Raw genomic sequence first — 11403 nt, forward strand, 5'->3', positions numbered from 1 at the left:
AGAGCAGGTAGCTGGTTTTTAATGGAATTATAATTGTAACTATTTTCTTAAGGGACAAATATGACATCTGATTGCCATTGACAAGACCACATCCTGAAGATGATGTGTTGTACTCAATACCTTGTGACAGTTCCTTCACATGGAGGAGCCCCTGAAGTTTATCCTGCTTAGAAGAGGCCACACAGCAATGTTACACAGGTAGTGCCAATGGCCTGCATCTCCAATATCTTTATACAGACCCTCCTTCTCAATTTGGTCTTCCTTTCTTCCTTCCTTCCTTCCTTCCTTCCTTCCTTCCTTCCTTCTTTCCTATCTTCCTTTCTTCAACTTGTCTTAATTCGTAAAGACACATATGGACCAGTGAGATGGCTCAGTAGGTAAAGGTGCTTTTTTTCAAGGCCAATGACCCCCGTTCCATTCCCAGAATTTACATGGTGGAAGGAAGGAGTTGACTCTTCCAAGTTATACACATGCATGTATAAAATAAGTAAATGCAAACATCAAAATTGCTTTTTTTTAAAAAAAAAGAGATTTATTTATATGAGTATACTGTCATTGTCTTCAGACACACCAGAAGAGAGCATCGGATTCCATTACAGATGGTTGTGAACCACCATGTGGTTGCTGGGAATTGAACTCAGGACCTCTGGAAGAGCAGTCAGTGCTCTTAACTGCTGAGCCATCTCTCCAGCCCCAAAAGTGCTTTTAAAGAGAGACACAACATATACAACACCATGTATATAGTGTATATATGTATATATAAATACATACATATACATACATACACACATACATAGAGAAAGAGGGAGAGGGAGGGAGGGGGGAGAGAGAGAGAGAGAGAGAGAGAGAGAGAGAGAGAGAGAGAGAGAGAAATACACATTATTTCAACTAAGCCCAGTCTTTGGCCTGCCCACGAGCTGAACACAGCCACATTAATAATCCTGGCAAGAGCTGCGGAACTGCTGTCCGAAGGAAGCCAGCCTGGACTGCAGAATCACGTGCAGAGAAAATAAGCACAGTCTGAAGCCGTTGCACTGGCAGTGGTTTGCTGGCGAGCTGCTGGTAGCTGAGACAGGCCACAACCGCACAGGATTAGAAGGAACCCTGGTGGCAGAACAGGCAGTAAGTAATTGGCAGGAGGAACTAACACTGTTTTCAAATGTCTTCTAGAACATGTGGCTTCCTTGGTCACATTGGTATGTGGGCCAGAGGAAAAGAACTCTCTCCCCAGAGGCTCTTTATTGCTGAGGGGACCTCTGTCCTTTCCCCCTTCTGTCTCCTTAGCTGAAACTAGTCACATGGCTGCATCTCCCTGCAAGGGGCTGGGACAGGGGAGCAAACGGACTCACTGCCTCTGGCAACGTTCTTGGACTTAATGTTCAAATTCTCAATACCAGTGAGTGCCTTCCAGTTCTTTAGGAAGTAGTAATTAGTCATTCGATGGAAATAGAAATTGTCCCCATTTTATTTTGTGATGGAAGACACTTCTCAAATAATTCAATCCAAAGGATATTATGACAACAAGCGATGACACTTGATCCCATGAGGGCAGTGGTGAGGGAGCGATGGCATCTGAGACGGCAACTCACAAGTTCTACCATCCCACCCGAGACCCGGTTGGCTTGTGGAGGTGGCCAAGGGGGCAGATGAAGACACAGGCAAGCATCAGAACCAACATGGACAACCACACCAAGGTTGACTAGTGAGCACAGTCCAAGGAGAACCGGGACCTCAGGACTGTGCAAGATGTCTTCCTAGGGACTTCAGAGACTGTCCTGAAACTCACCAGCAGCCATTTCTCCAGGGTCCCGCACTCACTTCCGGGCTGTTTTTTCAGGCCCATTCGCTGTCTGTCTTTACCTCCTCACCTTAATTAACCAGTCACATTAATTTATTGGCAAACTCTCTGATTTTCCTATAAGGTCACACCCCACGCCACACCCCAACAACCCTCACCCCTCGTGGGGAGGAGGTGACTGCCTACTTTCCAGGTGAGTTTTGCGGGACCCCATGAGACAGCATCCTTCAGGACAGAGCACCCGTGAATATCAGTTATGGGTGTCACTGCTCCACCACCTTTATCTCCCTCAGGAGCAGCACACCGTCATCCTCTGGAAAGCCAGAGTTTCAGGAGAGGTTATTTGTAGGTAACTTTTCATTCCTTGAACGAAGCATCTGTGATTGCTGCCTCTCATAGTAACTTTCAAAATACATCCACAAATTCTTTGAAGTTGCGGCCCCCTCCAGTCCCTAACACACCCAGAACATTGATATAGATTCTACCCCCACCCCCAGGGACTGTGGTGACAAGAAATGTTGCTTGGGCAGCAAGCTGGACAAGAAAAGGAATTCTTCCAGAGAGAAACAGAATTAGCCACACCACGTCCCCCTCCCACTTGGAGGCTGACAGCTTCCTTCAGGCCAGTAATCCACCATGAAGGCTGGTTTCACACTTCAGTACTGCAACAGGCCCTTGGGGAATTACTCTCAGGGTTGAGAATTAGAATTCGCCTGGGCAATTTGTCCATTTTACCACATGCCTTTCTGGGCTGTGCCCGGCCAGGATTGAAAGTGGTCTCGGAGTGTGCTGGGTCCCATTGGCCCCAAGTTGGGGGTGGGGCTTGGCTGATTAGAAGACCTGGCTGCTGGCCCCAGCGTGTCATTTCTCTGTGGTGTCCTTCCAGCTCTTGTACCTCCCAGATGGAGGCAGGGAGAACCTCCAGCCAGGTCTACCCATGAACGAGCCTGGGGTTTGTCCGGGGAGACAGCAGCAGGGTTAAACATTGCAAGTATTTTCTCTCAGATGTGTTTTTCCCTCACTTTCGTTTAGACCCAAATTCTTCATTAAGAGCCAAGAAGTGAGGGCTGGAGAGATGGCTCAGTGGTTAAGAGCAATGACTGCTCTTCCAGAGGTCCTGAGTTCAATTCCCAGCAACCACATGGTGGCTCACAACCATCTGTAATGGGATCTTGGCGCCCTCTTCTGGTGTGTCTGAAGACAGCTATAGTGTACTCATATATAAAATAAATTAATTAATTTAAAAAAGGAGCTAAGAAGCTATGAACCATGGCCTTATGACCTGTGTGTCCTGATGGTCTTTTAAAAGTATTTTTTATTAATTTTTGGAGAATTTCATATGATGAATTTTGATCATATTCATTCCCTACCCCACCCCATCATCATTTTTTAAAATAAAACACCCTTAGAGAATATTGACTCTCCCTCCCCCAGAAGCCACCACTACCCATATTCCTCAATTAGGGGTGGGAGTCTCATGAGCCCTTCCCTCTCCATGCCAGAACGACTCCCTTGATCTTGTATAGGTCATGTGCAGACAACCATAGCTGCTGGGAGTTCATGTCCCGTCCTGTCCAGAGGACACTGTTTTAGCTCTCCTCCATCTTTGGTCCTTGTGGTCTGTCTTAGTCAGGGTTTCTAATCCTGCACAAACATCATGACCAAGAAGAGGGTTGGGAAGGAAAGGGTTTACTCAGCTTACACTTCCACACTGCTGTTCATCACCAAAGGGAGTCAGGACTGGAACTCAAGCAGGTCAGGAAGCAGGAGCTGACGCAGAGGCCATGGAGGGATGTTACTTACTGGCTTGCTTCCCCTGGCTTGCTCAGCTTGCTCTCTTATAGAACCCAAGGCTACCAGCCCAGGGGTGGCACCACCTACAATGGGCCCTTCCACCCTTAAGAAAATGCCTTACAACTGGATCTCATAGAGGCATTTCCTCCTGGGAGATTCTTTTCTCTGTGATAACTCCAGTTTGTGTCAAGTTGACACACAAAACCCGTATGGTCCCTGGGCCTTGTGGGAAGGTGTCCTATTTGGGGCTGAAGGCTTCTTATTCTTTGTAACTTGACCAGTTGTGAGATTCACCATCCACTGCTCAAAGAACTCCTCTGATGAGGTCTAAGAACTGTGCTAATCTATGGGCAAAGAGAGATACAAATTTATTGGGCCATTTGATCCTGTGTCCATCAAGTACAATCAAGCCCCCAGTGGCGCTGGTTGCTCTTAGGACAGAAAACTTCTGGCTGGGAGAAGACATTTCAGTAGTGTCCTCTGGAGGGGTCTAACTGTGCGCTACCTGTTATAACGACCTGTGGCATTGCACCTTTTAAGACTAAGGGCACAGAGCCATATCAAGAACTGTTGTAAAATTATAAAAATGGCTGCCTTTTACCCCCTCTACCACAGTGCCCCAAGATATCTGACAGATATCTTAATCTCAGTCAGCAAAGCCTCTCACCTAAAAGCCTATCACACAGCCGAAGGCCTCTCTTTGAGCCTGGCAACAATCTCTCTCCCCATCCAGTTCCTAAGGCAGGCTGCCACCATGGCAGAATATATATCCTAATTCCGTGGTGGCTCAGTGTCCCAGCTGCCACACACTCTCTTAAACTTCAATCACTACAAGAAAGAACACACAACACAGCAATCTCTGATCCAATTGATAAGATATAATCCCTCACCTAAACACAGAAAGCCCTGTCCACATCCATCCCTTAAGAACATTCATAACAACCTGTAAAGGTACAGCGTGGGATCTTAACGTCAGCCTCCATGTTCTCTCCTCGGCTTCTCCGCCATCTTCTCTTCTCTCTTCCTCCTCTTCCTTCAAACTTTTCTCCTGCCCATCCTTCCTTTGCCTCCAATGACAGGCCTCGTTCTATCTCGTACCTGCCTCACCTGTAAGGTGACATCATCCCACAAAGGAAACAGGATGTGCTTTTGCTTCTAAGGCACTGCTGATCTTGGTTATTGCTGCTGCTGTTGCTGTGGTTTCTGAGAAAGGCTCCCTGTGAAAGTCCCCAAATAATAGCTCCCTACTGCAGTGTTCCTCACTGTAACAGAAGCTCCAGGACTCCATCTCTCTCTCTTCTGATGCTTTGTGCTTCCTTCAGGGGACTCGCACTGCTCCTCGAAGCCTATCTGGCCGCCTGGCTTTTACTGTTGTTCTGAGCGCTGTGCACAGCCTCAGAGGGCTATACAAATAAACACTACATTTTGGGAGGTGTGCATCCTGCATCTCGTCCCTGTGCAATCGAGAGATGGTATTGGAATGTCTGATGTGCAGAGGCCCTGTGGTAAGCCGCGGACTGCAGTGGGAGAGAAGGCGTCCATTCTTTTCGTGTAGAGCCTAAAGCAGGTGGAGAGGCAGAAGTCAGATGCCCTTCCTGCAGTGGGACAGGTACCCTTGTTGGGAGTCCTGGGGGCTCTGGATAGTGAGGCAAGGGCTTAGGTTTGGGAGGCCAGAAAGGCTTCCCCAAGGGAGTGATGTCTCAGTTGAGCTTGACACAGGATCACAAAGGAAACGCCTGTGGGGCAAGAAGCAGAGGTGTTTGTTGTGGCTAGGTCCACTCTTAGATGCAGAAGGGTTCTCCCCAAAGAACACTTCCACACAGATAAGCCTGCCTTCAGGACTTCCGGAAATGTGGCTCTGTAGTTAGAGGCCTAAGTGCATGGGAAAAGTCCCTTTTCTTTGTCAGAACTCATGTGGAAGGTAAGGAACAACTGTGAGTGCTCTCTTTCCACCCACACTGGTCTTGGGCCCAAACTTAGGTTTTAGTAAAAACTTCTGATTATTTCCTTAGCCTGTACTTTTGGCATTACTGGACCGAAAGACATAAATGTTTTGAAGGCCGATCATATCAGCACACGATTTTTCGGAAATACCTTAGAGCTCACACTACGGGCTTCTTGGCATCAAGCTGCAATGTTACAGGACGGTATAAAATGACGTCATGATGAGTTTTTACTCCCTTGAATTTTTTGTTTTGTTTTATCTTGAGCTAGGGACTGATGTAGCCCAGGTTGTCCTTAGACTGGTTGCATAGCTGAGGATGAACCCCTCATCCTCCTGCCTCCACCTCTCAAGGGTTGGGATTGCAGCCATGTCCCGCCATCCTTAGCTCACACCTTTGATTATTAGAGGCGGCTGTTCACGGCTCCTCCTCCCCTCTCATCTCCTGACAGAGTCACGTGTATACCACACTAGGCTGGAATGCACTATGTTGTCTAGACATCCCTGGAATTCCCATCTTCCTGTCTCAGCCCCCGATTCCTCAATCCCAGAAGCTAGGATTACAGTTTTATGCTACAATGCCTGGCTTGGAAAAAAAAAAAATCTTTGGAACATAAAAAAGAAAAAAAAATCCTGCTTTAGTTCAGACAAAAGTGCTGAGTGAGTGGTCAGCCTGTGATTCTCTCCCTCACTGTGACTTCGGTACTGGGAAGGAACCGAGGGCAAGGCACTAGCTAACCGATTCACCTTTCAGGAGATGGCTGGAGGTGCTGATGCCCCGAGAGGCACAGCGGAGGCCGGGGCTTAGCTGGATCCAAGGTGGTCACTTGGGTGTCACAGGACTCTTGATGGTGTCTAGTGAACGTCCCAATGGCCTGTTTACACATTCGACTTTATTTTTCTGATCCCCCTGCCTCTCCCTCCTGGCTGCTGGAATCGTGTCACTGTGCAGTTTACACAAAGCATCACACGTGGCCACCAAGCCGTTATGCTGTTTGACTGCATCCCCAGGTCAGGTCGAGTTCTTGGCTATTAAAAACGCTTATTGCAGGTGTGGTGTCAGATGCTCACAATTCCAGGTCTCGGTAGTTTGAGGCAGGAGGGTCATAATTTGAGGCTAGCCTGGGCTACGTCACAAGAGCTCTCTCTCCCTCCCCCTTCTCTCCCTCCCTCTTCCCCCTCAGAATTATTACTGCTATGATGAAACACCACGGCCAGAAACAACTTGGAGAGGAAACTGCTTATTTAGCATATATGTCCACATGGCTGCTCACTGAAGGAAATCAGGACAGGAACTCAAGCAGGGCAGAAACCTGGAGGCAGGACCTGATGCAGAGGCCATGAAGTAGTGCTACTTACTGGCTCCTCAGCTAGCTTACCAGGCCTACTTTCTTATAGAACTAGGACCAACAGCCCAGGGATGGCCCCACCCACAGCAGGCTGAGCCCTCCTCCATCAGGTAATTAAGGAAACACCTTACAGGCTACCCACAGCCGGGTCTTATGGAGGAGGCTCTTTTAAAATTGAGGTTGTCCTCTCAGATGACTCCAGCTTGACCAAACTGACAAAACAAACAAACAAAAACCAACCCCCCCAAAACCAAAACCCCTAAATAGCCTACATCTTGAAAGGAAAATGCTTTTAATTGTACATAATAATTTTAAAATACAAAATGAGCATATAGAAAAGAAAAAAGGAAAATAAACACTCATAATCTCTATATCAACTTTATCTATACCTATACCCATCTGTATCATTAGATCTATATCATATTTCATATCTATATATCTATATATCTATATATATGGATTTATTTTTAAATACAGGGTTTCTCTGTGCAGCCCTGGATGTCCTGGAACTCGCTCTGTAGACCAGGCCAGCCTGGAACTCACAGAGATCTGCCTGCTTCTGCCTCCCGAGCTCTGAGATTAAAGGCACACGCCACCACATTTGAAACTTTCACCCAACAATGTAGTATAAAAATAATTTCAGGTTAAAATAGTCAAACAGTTTTTAGTGTTGTGTTGTTCCATTGGAACAGATCAGTTTTCATCAATTTCCCATTTGGGGATATATTTTAATCTTATTTTGATACCATAAATATGCATCAGGTAGTAAATCTCAGTAAGTACTCCCGATTCGTACTAAGGTTGTATTCAAGAAACAGAGTCACTGGATCAAAGGTTACATGTATTAAGACTTTTAAAACGTCTTACCATCTCTGTTACACTAGGAATTACTGTACATGTTTCCTGAAGGCTCAGTTCATCATCTGCACTGACTGAGATCACCCAGGGATGGACTTTAATTTTTGAGGATGGCCAGACAGTATAGTTTTCCAGAACTTTGTCACATCCTTCAAGGGGTGGTGATCTCCGACCCTTGAATCTGTGCAGGCTGGTGTTTTTACATCCAGAGTCTGAGTGAGTCGCTGGCGCAAGCCTTAGCCCACAGAACAGCAATGCCCCTCCAGGGCTAGCCCTGCTTTAAGTCTGCTCACATCGGCGTCGTTTAGAACCACAGTTCATACTTCAGCGTGTGTGTATTCCTTCAGACTTTTTCTAGACCAACGTTAACAGACAGATATAAACAACAGCTTGTATGCTTACCAAAACAATGAATACATGTTGACCTAGCTCACTTCCTGGGCTGCATATTATAGGAGGGCATAGTCTTCTGTTGTCTTTAGAGCACATATTTTTCTACTTATTAAATATTAAGCTTGATTTTTATGTATTTTTTAAAGTATCATTAGCTTTGTGATATAATATACCTATAATATCAGAATTAGGAAGGCTGAGGCAGAGGGAGCCTGGGTATGCAGTGAATTCCAGGACAGATTGGGCTACACAGTGAGACCTTGTCTCAATAAAACAAGGGCTGGGAAGAAGGCTCAGGCGGTAAGGTATCTGGCTGGCAAGCATCAAGTTTGGAGCTCTGGAACCACATAAAAAGCTGGGAACTTACCTGGAGAACTCTCTACATCCTCACCTCACAATGCAGAGGGTTGAGGGAGGAGATAGGAGGATCCTGAAACTCATTGCACAGTTGGCCTGGCTGAATTCACAAGCTTCAATTTCTCTGAGAGACTCTGTCTCAAAAAATAGAGGTGGGATGTCAGAGTTGGACTGATGGCCTCCACATGTGTATGAACTCATGCACTGTGGTGGTTTGAATAAAAATGGCCTCCACGGGCTCACAGGGAATGTCACTATGAGGAGGTGTGGTCTGGTTGGAGGAAGTTCATCACTAGGTAACTTTGAGGCTTTGAGGTCTCGGAAACTCAAGTCAAGCTAGTGGCTCATTTCTCTTCCTGATGCCTGCTGATTCAGATGCAGAACTCTCAGCTCCTTCTCCAGCACCAGGCTGCCTGCATACTACCATGATGCTTCCAACCCTGACAATAATGGACTAAGCCTCTGAACTGTAAGCCAACCTCAATTCTTTTGAAATTCTTTTTGAAAAAAAAAAAAGCATGCCTTTTTAGGTAAGAGTTGCTGTGGTCATGGTAACTCTTCAGAGCAATGGAAACACTGAGAAATACACATATGTACAAGTAACAAATACATACATCAAACACTCAACAGACAGAGAGACTGTACCAGACCATGCTACACCCTACCCACACACACAGGGATACCAACTACAGGGAACTGTTATTAAAGTTTTCATGTTCTTTATGCTTTTGGAAACAGTGGCCACTGTGGTTAACAATATATGGTGCATTAAAAAAGCTAATAGTGGGGCTGGAGAGATGGCTCAGCGGTTAAGACCACTGACTGCTCTTCCAGAGGTCCTGAGTTCGATTCCCAGCACCCACATGGTGGATCACAACCATCTGTCATGGAATCTGATGCCCTCTTCTGGTGTGTCTGAAGACGGCTACAATGTACTCACATATGTAAAATGAATAAATAAATCTTAAAAAAAAAGCTAATAGTGATCTTTAAACATGTCTCAGAGTGGAGGAGAGGGGGCAAAGCAGTGTCCCTAACATAGCCTTAAGTGCAGTGGCTAGCAAGATGGCATGATAAGAGAAGCAGTAGCTTCAGCCATCCTGTCACCTGTCCTAGGGTTTTTTGCTGTGAAGAGACACCACATCCAAGGTAACTTACAAAAACAAACATTTAATTGGGGCTGGCTTCCAGCTTCAAAGGTTCAGTCATAGCGGGAAGCATCGCAGCATCTAGGCAGACATGGTACTGGAAAAACTGAGAGTTCTACATCTTGATCTGAAGGCAGCCAGGAGACTTTCTTCCACACGGGGTGGAGCTTGAGCATAGGACATCAAAGCCTTCCCCCAACAAGGCCACACCTCCTAATAGTGTCACTTCCTGTAGGCCGAGCATATTTAAACCACCACATTGCCCTACACCAAAAGGAGTTGGAGCATATCATACAGAACTCTTGATAGAGATTGCTATGGGTCAGCAACATGTCCAGCAGTTGCTGGTAGCTGCATGAGGTACTGAGTTTAGGAAAGAGGGAAGACATCAGCCAGCTCAACCATCTCCTCAGAGATCCCCTGGGTTGTATTTGATGACATACTCAGGTCAGCTCCTATTTCTCAAGGTTGGCCTCTGGTTCCACCTGACTAGTGTAAAAGTTGAATTCACCAGAAAAAGGGATGAGATGAGAGCTGTACCCAAGCTTTACAAATACATGGCTTGGGCTGAGCCCGTAGCATTCCTAACTATCCCTAGGACTAGGCCGGGGGACTGCTCGTCTCCATACAATCTAATCTGCAGGCCCAGACCTTGAAGGCTTCAGCTTCCATACTCTATCTGCTAACCCAGGCCTAAAATGTTTCAGCCTCCAAGACTTACTGCTGTATAAACTCACTCTTTCTAGCCTTTCCGAACTGTTTGTCTGTCTGGTTCAACTCAGTTGTTCTGGCTCTAACTCCTCTCCAACCTGACTGATTCAAATTGGTTTCTCCTGGCTTCTGACTGAATTGCTGTTAGAAAAACTGCCTCTGAACTCCACAAACTAAACTGCACTGAACCCAACTGAATTCTACTTCACTTTCTCCCTACACTGCTCTGATGTAGCTTTTCTTTCCAGTCTGTTCTCATGAGAGTAGGGCGTATCCTATCTCTGACTTATTCTGTCACATCTTTCTCTTATCTGTCATTTTGTCTCCCCCTCAGTGAGACGTCATTGTTTGGGGTTAAAAATGTGTACTAAAGGTGTGTCTGTATTCAAGACAGAGGGATTAAAGGTGTGTGCTAAGGGCGTGTTTGTATTCTAGCCAGATCACACAGACCTAGGTCTTTGGACATGATTCCTTGCCAGAGTGGTCATGTTGCTGGATTAAAATTCTTCTCCAGACCAGAGAAGGTGATTCATGTCTTCTAGTACATCCACATCCTCTACCACAACCCAGTGAAGCTTGCACTGAGCCCTCCTGTTGCACAGAGGAAGGAGACAAATGACATGGAGGTTAAACCTCAGTCCAGGGAAAGCACAGGCACATCTGCTCTTCCACTAGGCTCCTGAAGCACATGGCTATGGCTGTGTGGTCTACAGCTGGGACTCCACTTATATGATGGGACGCTAATAGATATGAAATGTGCATAGTACACAGCTGGCCTGTTGGCTACTACCAGTTCTTCTGCAACATGGCGGGGGAGAGATGGTTCTTGTAGATACACAGCCCAGGAACACTTGGGATACAACATAGAGCTTCCAGGAATCTCACACTTATATGTACAATGATATTTCTGAGAGTTCATAGGTGTACACTACATCCTAGGTCATTGTTGGAAAATTAGTATCCAAGGACCTGGGATTTATGTACAAAATGGTATAAAATCTTTACAGAGCAAAGAACATAGTAGCCAAGTAGAGTCATCTAGGAGACATTGTA

Source organism: Rattus norvegicus, chromosome 13 (assembly GCF_021556685.1).
Source record: "Rattus norvegicus strain SHRSP/BbbUtx chromosome 13, alternate assembly SHRSP_T2T, whole genome shotgun sequence".
In the NCBI taxonomy this organism is placed as follows: Eukaryota; Metazoa; Chordata; class Mammalia; order Rodentia; family Muridae; genus Rattus; species Rattus norvegicus.